We start from the raw sequence: 12298 nt of genomic DNA, 5'->3' as shown, positions 1-12298 counted from the left end.
AATCTTGTCAATTATTTCCTTCGAACATAAGTTCGGATTCATAATTTTTTTGAAATCCTCCTCTTCAAACATTTTAGTTTCTCTTGTAATTATAAATTTTGTGTTTGAAATAAATTAACCATGCTCTGATACCATTTTCGAGAGCGCGAGGATCAATTAAAATCAAATAGGGAGTAAGGGTAAATTTGGTAATTTTAAAAAATATTCTCTCTCCATGTACTAAAACCCAAGGTTTTTCATAAAATGTACTGAATCCTAATTTACCCATTAATTAATGGGTTGAGATCTCATAAGCTCACTCAGTCTTTTGTACTGAGATCTGTAGCTATTCCTGAAGATGAGAATAGTTAAAAAATTATTTTTATTTTTTAATAAATTACATCTCTTATCTTATCTTTACGCGTATATTTATTTTGAAAATATTATATTTAAAAAGAAGAAATAGCTATAAAAATTGATCCATTAAATTGGCTTACGTACTTTGGATTTTGATTCGAAAATCTTATTATATTCTAAAGAAAACATAGCCAAATTCATATGTTAAATCGACATATTTTGGATTATAGTACTCTTTTAGATAGTCAAAATTCGTTTTAATCAAAACATATAATTTTAGTATATAATTATCGATACTAAAATTATTTTTCTTATTACTTAACTTTTAGAATTTATGTACATAATTATTTCTTTTGTAATAACTAAGCGGAGCTTAAACGGACTTTTTAGAACACTGGTAATAACATCAATCATTTCATGAGTAAATAATATAATAATTTTTTTGTGTCAATTTTTATCATTTATTCCAGATGATATTGCCTAAAATTTTGCATCCCTGGCCTCGATCGGGCTCATATTAAGTCCTAAAGCTATCCCTAGCCAGTTTTTGTGTGCGAATACACGGATTCCTCCTGATTATTGTCCATGAATTCAGAGATAATTTTCTTTTTTATTCCAATTGGGAGATAATTTGAAGGTATAAGAAGAATTGGAGCTCTGTCGATGACGAATTGGTTATAACTTTCGTCATTTAATTTGATTCTACTATTAGGATATTATCGTCGTTATATGTCATATGACAATATTTTTCATATGATTTTATGCACGAGTCCACATGGAAAAAACACGCGCGACACTTTTTCGGACAATAAATTTTAGGTACACAAATAAAATATTATCATTGGACACTACACGATCTTCTTTACACACTAATCACCTGAAATTATCTTTTAAAATTTATTTCCATAATTTTGATAATTAATTATTAGTTTTCTCGAAAGTCGATTGTTTTTATCCAAGTTGTTATGAACGATTTTCTCAACAATGGTTTTGAGGTAAATATGTTTTAAGTAAATTTGTTTAAATTACTTTCCATATTTTGAATAAAATTAGCGTAAGTTGACATCAAATCTGACGGACTTGGTTATGTACGTATTGCATAAAGATTTCACACAAATTTTATTATATATATTTGACACATTCTCATATCAAATTATCTATCCACCTATCTATTTTTAAATCACGTTTTACGAATTATATTTTTTTGACAAAAGTTCTTTCGAAGATATTCTCGTTGTTACTAAAATTTGATTACTAAAATCAGTGTAAAAATTTTAATTTAGACTTAAATTTGTTGGTAGCTATATGCATTGTATTTGCAATAGCAAATGTCCTTAATTATTTGGGTGAGATAATTATATTTTTGGTCATTCAACTCTTACATGTTTTTTTAAAATAGTCATTTTTCATCACATGACGCTGAAAAATTCTCACATTTGCACCAAGAAAATTTGACATGGAATCGAACATTGTTGACATTTTTGATTTCACATTAGCATTCTAGTACAAAATGAATAAATTTTTTGAAAAAATGCAAGTTAGTGGACTAAAATTTTCAATTGACGATAACATTACTAAAAATGAAAAATGTACAAGTTACTAACCAAAAATGTTATTTTCTCTTATTTGTGTCCTTATTAAACCCTATAAATGCTCTTCTTTGGCTCAATGGTGATCTTAATAAAACGTCCACTACTCGTTTTGCTTAAAAAGTACTAATTTTTTTCCTATCCTATTAATAGTCTCGGCCGAATTAAGAAGGTCCATATATACATTTTAAAAATAAAACAACCAACTATATTTGAGAATCAAAGGAAATAGTTTAAGAACATAAAATCGTCAAACGTTTTCACCTCCTAACTTAACAATATTGTTAAAACTAACAACCTCTCAAAAACCACTCAAAAGCATAATCAAAGCCAGTAAAAATATCTTTAACATAAACTTAAAATCCTAAATCATAAACATAAGTGCGGAAAACTACTAGCGCTGGTCCTCGGGTTATGTGCACCTTCAGTCCAATCAGATCAACCATCAAGACCTCCGCAACATACCATATTCTTGATAGCAAATAATACGTACAGAGATCACATGCAACAGTGAAAATACTTTTAAGTAAAATAACATTTTCATAATCATGCATAAACATAAACATTTTCATATCATTATAAGAATGAACATTTTCATATTTTCATCAACATATTCATATTCATCATATACGTATACTTATTCCTTTTTTCGCTGAATTCAGATCGTTAATTGTGACTTTCGTATTCGTTTCGGGGGCGATGGAATCCATCTACATGTAATAACAGTACTGGGCGGCGGGGACATCAACGACACTCTCACCCGTTAACTAAGCATTGGCCTTACGTATTCACATATCATCGTATTCGTATTAGTCACAATTTCTTCAACATTTCATATTTTCATCACTTTATAAAATTCATGCATATAATAATCGTTTTTCTTTTAAACCAAGCATGCAATATTTTTTAAAGTTAATGTTTCATCATAAAATTCCATAAACATTTAAAATTATCATATTAACATATAAAACAGCATTCAGGACACTCCCATGACTGTTTACTATTTTTCAGGTGTAAAATGACCGTTTTACCCCTAGACGTAAATTTCACGATTTTGACTTTTTCTTATTTCGTTGACTCTAGACTATCCCAAATAATTATTTAAGTTTAGATAAATTTTCTCCTATTTTTATTTAGCTTAAATTCATGACTTTTTATTTATTCTTTAATTATAAATTCTTAATACGTTTTAATCCCGAATTAAATTCAAACTTTAATATAAATTCATAAACTTTAATTATAGACTTTTTATATTTAATTTACTATCATGAACCATGATTCGACCCCCGTTGAACCACGATTCAAACCCTTAGCCAATTAAACAAAAATCTCAAACCCTAAGCTAAACCCTCGAGCCATCTTACGATTTCCACGAGCCATGCTCGAGCCACCTGGAGCCAATTCCTTCACCGACCCTATATGGACTCTACTGGACCCTTAGAACCCCTAGGACCCAACCCTAACCCACGGCAAAGCAACCTGCACCAACAAGTGCTGCGGCCGAGTAACCTTGCTAGCCTAGGACTCTTCGCACCCAACCAGGACCCTCGCCCTCGATCCAACACGGAGCCCAGCCCTTTGACTCTCTCAGGACTCTAACCAACCTAGCCTGGACCCATGACCCCAGCCACGAAGCCCCCCTCGCTGCTGCTCTCTCTCGGGTAGCTTGGGGAAGAGTCCTTGTGCGCTTGGACTCTTCCCTAGCCGTCTAACTCGAGTCCTAGCGTTGCTAGGACTCCTCTCTAGATCCAAACCTGTCCCAGCCCAGCCCTTGTCGCCGCCAAGCCGAGCCATGCATGGTTTACCCCTTAACCCGAGCCCTTGACACAAAAACTTGATCATTCGGTTCCAGCTTGATTCGTATCTCGTGTGCAGCTTATAATGTGCTCTCTAGGACCCTTAACCCGTGTGAAAACAACCCATATACATTCCCTAATCATGGCAGCCCCTTCACGCAATTAATCATCAAGTTTTGGATCAAAATCACACTTTAAAACCCATGTTTTGCATACAAACGAAAATAATAAAAAGAGCAACATATTTTTCGTGCAAATCATATCAAATACATATTTAGGGTGTGATAGATGAGAAAAAGAAGAATTATGGCGTGCCTTTGAGTATATAATGTACAAAAATACTTTGACGATGCGAAGAACGACGACGAGAAACCCTTGACTGAATTTCCTAGCAAAAAACCGAAGCCTTGCCCTTGAAAAATTGTGTGTGCCGTGTGTTTTGAGGGAAGAAAGAGTCCTTGTGAGTTGAGGGAGGTGGGAGGCGTGTGATTTATGAATTATTGGGTGGGTTTGGGCTTAAATTTTTGATAAATAATTGATATGCAAGCATGAGCCCATTAGTATGACATAATATGCCCAATAAGCCCAATTGTGTTTTTAAAAATTATTTGATTTAGGAAAGTTCGTGAAATTTTTAGCTGAGTTGTCAAAATGTTCGTATTTTTGTTGAAAATTGAATACCGATAAAAATTACGTCTTGGCGTATAAAATCACCTCAAAACCCTTATTTTCAAAAATCATAAAAAGCATCAACCTTATTTTAAATAATTTAAAAAAATTATTTAATAAAAACATTTTCCATTTTTCAGCTCTTGGTCTCCATTCCTCGATCGCATCTCGAATAACCTTTAAAAATTATATTTTAATGCATTCCAGTAGAAACTACTTTAAATTCATATAAACATATCAATATAATGAATTTATCAATTAAAATCAATTAATTAGCTATTTTTCATTTTGCCTAGATTTGCATGCAGTTGGATTACATCGTCTTATTTTTGGACCTTACAATTTCTGCTCCCCTTAAATAAAATTTCGTCCTCGAAATTAGAACTGACCGAATAGCTCTGGATAGCGAATCCTCAAGTCCCTCTCGGTTTCCCAAGTAGCTTCTTCTTCCGAGTGATTCAGCCGCTTGATCTTGACCATTGAAATGATTTTGTTTCGGAGTCTTCTTTCTTGTCTAGCCAAGATTTGTATAGGTCTTTCTTCAAGTCATATTTGGAGTTAATTGCAGAGGTTCATGATTTAGTACATGGGATGTGTTCGACTGTGTACTTTCGCAGCATCGAGATATGAAACACGTTGTGTACTCCAGAAAGCATCGGTGGCAATGCCACTCTATAGGCTAGTGTTCCAACTCTCTCCAAAATCTCAAAAAGGCCTATGAATCTTGGACTAAGTTTGTCTTTCTTGCCAAATCGCATAACACCCTTCATAGGTGTTATTTTCACAAATATGTGGTCTCCCACTGCAAACTCTAGGTCTCTTCGTCTTTTGTCGGCATAACTTTTTCTGTCAGCTTTGTGCAGTCTTCATTGTATCTCGAATTTTGACTACTAGCTCCGATGTTTGCTTGATCAAGTCCGGACCAAATTCTCCTCTTTCACCAACCTCGTCCCAATGAACATGTGATCTATATTTCCTCTCATATAGTGCCTCATAAGGAGCCATCCCTATAGATGATTGATAGTTATTATTGTAGGTTAACTCCACTAGAGGTAATTTTGGTTCCCAACTTCCTTGAAAATAAATAACACAAGCTCAAAGTAGGTCCTCCAAAATTTGAATAACTCTCTCTGACTGACCATCGGTTTGAGGATGGAACGCTGTACTGAATAACAATTTGGTCACCATCGCTGTATGCAGACTCTTCCAGAAAGATGATGTAAATCTTGGATCTCTGTCTGAAACAATAGATACAGAAATCCCATGCAGACGAACTATCTCTCGAATATATAACTCAGCATACTGTGTAATGGTGAATGTCGTCTTGATAAGTAGAAAATGCGCTGATTTCGTAAGACGATCAACTATCACCCATATAGAATTAAACCCTTTAATAGTCCTCGACAATCTCACAACAAAGTCCATAGTGATATTTTCCCATTTCCACTCGGGAATAGGAAGTGACTTAAGCTTTCCCGCTGGCATCTGATGATCTGCTTTAACTTGTTGACACGTCAAACACTCAGTCACAAATCGTAGAATGTCTCATTTCATGCTCGGCCACCAATATAACAACTGAAGATCTTTGTACATCTTCGTGCTTCCAGGATAAATGGAATATGGTGAGTCATGAGCTTCCTTCATAATGAGCTACCTCAAAGAGTCGTCACTAGGAACCCATAAACGGTCTCGATATTGAACTATATCATCCACCTTAGAGTACAACTTCCGGCCCTTGGCTTCATCTCTCAATCTTCACTTTTGCAATTGCTCATCAGAAGACTGTCCCTCACGGATTCTATCTCTCAAAGTCGATTGTACTGAAAAGGTGGCAAGATTAGGGGCCTTGCTCCTAACATATACTGTAAGCTCAAACCGTTGTATCTCGGACTACAGCAGTCTTTGAAGTGATAATTGAGTAATAACTGCTGCTTTTAGACTCAATGCGTCTGCCACCACATTAGCTTTTCTCGGATGTTAGCTAATGTCACAATCATAGTCTTTCACTAAGTCAAGCCATCTTCGCTGTATCATATTTAACTCTTTTTGGGTGAAGAAGTATTTCAAACTTTTATGGTTGGTGAAAATCTTGCACTTCTTCTCATACAAGTAATGTCTCTAAATCTTCAATGCAAATACTACAGCTGCAAGCTCAAGATCATGAGTGAGGTAGTTCTTCTCGTGAACTTTCAACTGTCTCGACGCATAGGCTATAACTCGGTCATTTTGCATCAGAACTGCACCCAAACAAAGTTTAGAAGCGTCGGTATAAAGAACATACTCTCATTGCCCCGATGACATAGATAACACTGGCGCTGAAATCAACGCTTGCTTTAACTTGTCAAAACTGTCTTGGCACTCGGATCCCCATAAAAACTTTGCAATTTTTCTTTGTCAAGGCGGTCATGGGTACCGCAATAGATGAGAATCCCTGAATAAACTTTCGATAACGGCCATATAGTCCCAAGAAACTACGAATCTCGGTTACACTCTTCGGTATTGGCCATTCTTTCACTGCCTCAACTTTAATTGGATCAACTTCAACTCCATCTGTCGAAATGATGTGGCCTAAGAACGCCACTCTATCAAGCCAAAACTCACACTTGCTAAACTTTGCATATAATTTCCTATCTCGCATTACTTGCAGTGATGTCCTCAAATGTCGACTATGCTCCTCTTTGCTCTTTGAATAGATCAAAATATCATCAATAAAAACGATTACGAATTGATCTAGATACGGCTGAAATACGCGATTCATGAGATCCATGAAGATCGCTGGCGCATTGGTCAACCCAAATGGCAAGACCATAAACTCGTAGTGCTCATATCTAGTCCGAAATTTTGTCTTATGAACATCAGACTCTTTCACTTTCAACTGATGGTATCTAGAACGAAGATCAATCTTCGAGAATATCGATGCTCCTTGCAATTGATCAAATAAATCTTCAATTCTTGGTAGAGGATATTTATTCTTGATAGTGACTCTATTCAGCTCTCGATAATCAATACATATACTACCATCATTCTTCTGAACAAATAATACAAGTGCGCCCCACAGAGAATAACTAGGGCGAATAAAACCCTTGTCTAGCAACTCTTGTATTTGATTTTTTAATTCTTTCATTTTAGAGGGTGCTAGACGATAAGGTGCTTTGGAAATGGGTACAGTGCCCGTCATCAACTCAATAGAAAATTCCACCTCACGGTCAGGTGGAATGCCAGAAACGTCCTCAGGAAAGACACTAGGAAAGTCTCTGACAATATCAACATCCTCTAACTTCTGACTGATAGGAGCATGTGCTGTAGTGACACATGCTAGAAAAGCTTGGCATCCTCGTCTCATAAGTTTCCTCGCACACAGACAAGAGATAATGTATGGCATTTGCTTGTTCCTCGGCGCCTCAAAGACAAAAGATTTCCCATTAGGCGGTCGAATAGACACTGATATCTGACGAAAATCTATCAAAGCTCCATTCGCTGATAACCAATCCATACCGAGTATGATGTCAAATTCAAGCACAGGGAGTACGATAAGATATGCCCAAACCACATCTTTAAATAAACGAAGCTCCAGATTCTTCACAATACTAGACGCGATCATTTGGTCACTGGAAGGAATATAAACTTTGAAACCCAATCCCATATCCTCGGGTGTAATATTCTGTCGCTTAACGAAATTCTCGGATATGAAAGAGTGTGTAGCTCCCGAATCCAGCAATGCATAGGTAGCTACACCTAGAATGAATATCCTCCCTGTGTCGAAAACGTTTTAGATTATTCGTGTTGAAGCTTAAGGAATTTGTATCATTAATTTCCCAAAAATTTCATGAAGATGATTGATTGGATCCTATTGTTCCTAGGAAAATTCATCATTCCCCCCTTATAATTTTTGATTAATTGCATTTAGACCCTTCAATTCAGTCCCCAGAAATTTTTCGAAAATTGCAAATTGACCCTTAAAATTTCGGAAATTTTGATTTTTGGTCCCTAAAATTCAGAAATTGCACTTTGGTCCTTACATTTTCGGAAATTACAATTTAGCCCCTAAATTTAGGTTAATTGCATTGCGGTCCTTATATTTTCGAAAATTTGCATATTAGTCTCTTCAAAATTTTGAAAATTCCTAGTCATGCCCTTGGTTTCTAATCTTCCTCAATTTAAGCCCTAAAACTTTCAATTGAAGATGATTACTTACTTGGCCTACTTAAAGCCCAAAATTCAAGTTCAATTATATAGTTTTCAATGTCATCTCTTAATTTCAAATAAAGAAGAGCATACAACCTAATTTCCTCTAGGTTATCTTTAATCTCAAATCAATTCTAATAACCAATTTAACATTTTGTGCAATAAAGGCAATATAAAAATTGTTAAATAACTAGGTTACAGGTGATAAGGGTCATTTATGCCTCATCTTCAGCCTCTTCAGCATTCATAACATATGCTATTCCTAGTGTTGGTGCCTTCTTCTTTTGGCAATCAACAGCTTTGTGTCCTTCCTCCTTGCATATGAAGAATCTAAAAGATCCCACATGCACTTACCATAATATAAGTGATTGCACTCCTTGCACGGTAGCCTCTCTACAGGTTTTGGTGCTCCAGGTTGTAGTGGTTTTGGTGGTCTTGGCTTCTTGCTTGACCTTGAGGCTTTTGTGGCCCTTGAGGTCCGGGAGGTCCCATGCATGAATTTTTACTTGGCTGAGAATTCTGCTGGTGTTCCTGTCTTTAGCGTTGCATATCAAAATCAATGTCTTTCAAAGATTACTCGGCTTGAAATGCATAGGCAGTGGCAGCAGCATAATCCAAGGGACGTATCATCATCACGTCACGACGTATAGTAGGTCGTAGACCATCTAGAAAGTGCCTCATCTTCTCAGCAGCAGTCCCTAGCAATAAGGGGTACAAAGTGACAACCCTATCAAACTTCCTCACAAACTCAACCACAGTAGTGTCTCCCTGACGGAGAGTCATAAATTCCCTCATCAATCATCCTCGGACGTCAGCAGTGAAGTTCTTCTCATAGAATATATTCTTGAATTGTTCCCAAGTAAGTGTAGCGAGATTAATGCCATGCTCGGATCCTTCCCACCATAAAAAATCATCATCCCTAAACATATAAGTAGCACACCTCACGCGATCAGCATTTCCCATATCCAAATAGCGAAACCTCAAGTGCTCGAATCCAAGCCTCAGCAGCAAATAGGTCGGTGGTGCCAGAAAATTCCTTTGGACCTAGCCTCTGGAACTGATCATAAATGCTGTGATGTGGCCTAGGAGCCTGCTGAAATTGTCGCTCAAAGAAACGAGCCATGCCCTCCAGTGCACGCGTAGTAGCATCCCCATTAGGAGGCGGGGATGCATTAACATGACGATCCTCAACATTCTCGGCTTGCCCATTGGCAATAGGTGCGCGTCTAGGATGCATTATTTTTGGACGTTTTTCAAATTCTAACGTAACCAACATGCATTTAAATCTAAGTTTCCTAATCATGCAACATATATTAATTCATTTAGCAATTTTAATGCATATAAAACGTATATTCTCCATAAAGCTATTAAACATGTGACGTAAACACATAATTCATATAATCATGCAGGTATCACCATATAAATAATATAAAGCATATAAATTTACAAATTTGAGGCTTGACGACTGAGCTTCCCGGCACTGATGATGGCACAACCCTTAGCAGGAACATTGCTTTGATATGAACTGAAACGTCCACTATTCGTTTTGCTTAAAAAGTACTAAATTTTTTTTCTATCCTATCAATTTCTAGTCTCAGCCGAATTAAGAAGGTCCGTATATACATTTTAAAATATAAGTTGCACCATTTTAAAAATAAAACATCCAACTATATTTGAAAATCAAAGGAAATAGTTTAATAACATAAAATCGTCAAACGTTTTCACCTCCTAACTTAGCAATATTGTTAAAACTAACAACCTCTCAAAACCCACTCAAAAGCATAATCAAAGTCGTAAAAATATCTTTAACATAAACTTAAAATCCTAAATCATAAACATAAGTGCGGAAAACTACTAGCTCTGGTTCTCGGGTTATGTGCACCATTCAGTCCAGTCAGATCAACCATCAAGACCTCCGCTAACATCAACATTATACTAACCTGCATGGATCACATCTAATGAGTCTAAAGACTCAACATACCATATTCTTGATAGCAAATAATACGTACACAGATCACATGTAACTGTGAAAATACTTTTACGTAAAATAACATTTTCATAATCATACATAAAAATAAATATTTTCATATCAACATAAGCATGAACATTTTCATATTATCATCAACATATTCATATTCATCATAACGTATACGTATTCCTTTTTTCGTTGAATTCAGATCGTTAATTGTGACTTTCTTATTTGTATTGGGGGATCCAGCGTGCTTATGTCCTAACTCACACGCACCCTGGGAAACTTTCCAAGAGGTCACCCATCCCAAAATTGCCCCAAGTCAAGCACGCTTAACTTTGAAGTTCTTATGTGATGAACTACCGAAAAGAAGATGCACCTTCTTGATATGAGTAGTACATATCAAATCTTTTAATCCCTTCATCAACTGTACAGTCCATTACATTGAACAGTCTCGGAATCCCTCTCATTCCGGTGTGGGATCGGTTCATTCATGTTTCCCTCCACCTAGAAGCCTGCCAGGAGCCGCTCATTGTCCGTGCAACCTCATGGCACCGACGATCAGCCCCCGCCCTCTTCGGCCCCGGGCCTCACATGCCCACCAGCTTCCGCTTGATTCGTCCCCGAACCACACCGTACTAAGAGAGGTCGACTCTGATACCAACTGTAACGTCCTAGATTCGACGACTGTCCTCACTATATCAAGACGGGTCTTTCCAGCGTGCTTATGTCCTCACTCACACGCACCCTAGGAAACTTTCCAGGAGGTCACCCATCCCAAAATTGCCCCATGTCAAGCACGCTTAACTTTGAAGTTCTTATGTGATGAACTACCGAAAAGAAGATGCACCTTCTTGATATGAGTAGTACATATCAAATCTTTTAAACCCTTCTTCAACTATACAGTCCATTACATTGAACAGTCTCGGAATCCCTCTCATTCCGGTGCGGGATCGGTTCATTCATGTTCCCTCCACCTAGAAGCCTGCCAGGAGCCGCTCATTGTCCGTGCAATCTCATGGCACCGGCGATCATCCCCCGCCCTCTTCGGCCCCGGACCTCACAATAGTACTAAGCGACGGGGACATCAGCGACACTCTCACTCGTCAACTGAGCATTGGCCTTACGTATTCACATAACATCGTATTCGTATTAGTCATAATTGCTTCACTTTCTTCAACATTTCATATTTTCATCACTTAATAAAATTCATGCATATAATAATCGTTTTTCTTTTAAACCAATCATACAACATATCTTTTAACGTTAGCGTTTCATCATGAAATTCCATAAACATTTAAACTAATCATATTAACATATAAAACAGCATTCAGGACACTGCCATGATGTTTACTATTTTTCAGGTGTAAAATGACTGTTTTACTCCTAGGCGCAAAATTTCACGATTTTGACTTTTTTCTTATTTCCGTTGATTCTAGACCATCCCAAATAATTATTTAAGCTTAGATAAATTTTCTCCTATTTTTATTTAGCATAAATTCATGACTTTTTATTTATTCTTTAATTATAAAATCTTATTACGTTTTAATCCTGAATTAAATTTAAACTTTAATATAAAATTTCCAAACTTTAGTTATAGTCTTTTTATATTTAATTTACCATCGTAAGCCATGATTCGACCCCCGTTGAACCACGATTCAAACCCTTAGCCAATTAAACCAAAATCTCGAACCCTAAGATAAGCCCTCGAGCCATCTTACGATTTCCACGAGCCATGCTCGAGCCACCTGGAG

Source organism: Primulina tabacum, chromosome 4 (assembly GCF_025594145.1).
Source record: "Primulina tabacum isolate GXHZ01 chromosome 4, ASM2559414v2, whole genome shotgun sequence".
Lineage (NCBI taxonomy): Eukaryota > Viridiplantae > Streptophyta > Magnoliopsida > Lamiales > Gesneriaceae > Primulina > Primulina tabacum.
The sequence above is the reverse complement of the archived record's forward strand: the minus strand, read 5'-3'. Positions refer to the sequence as shown.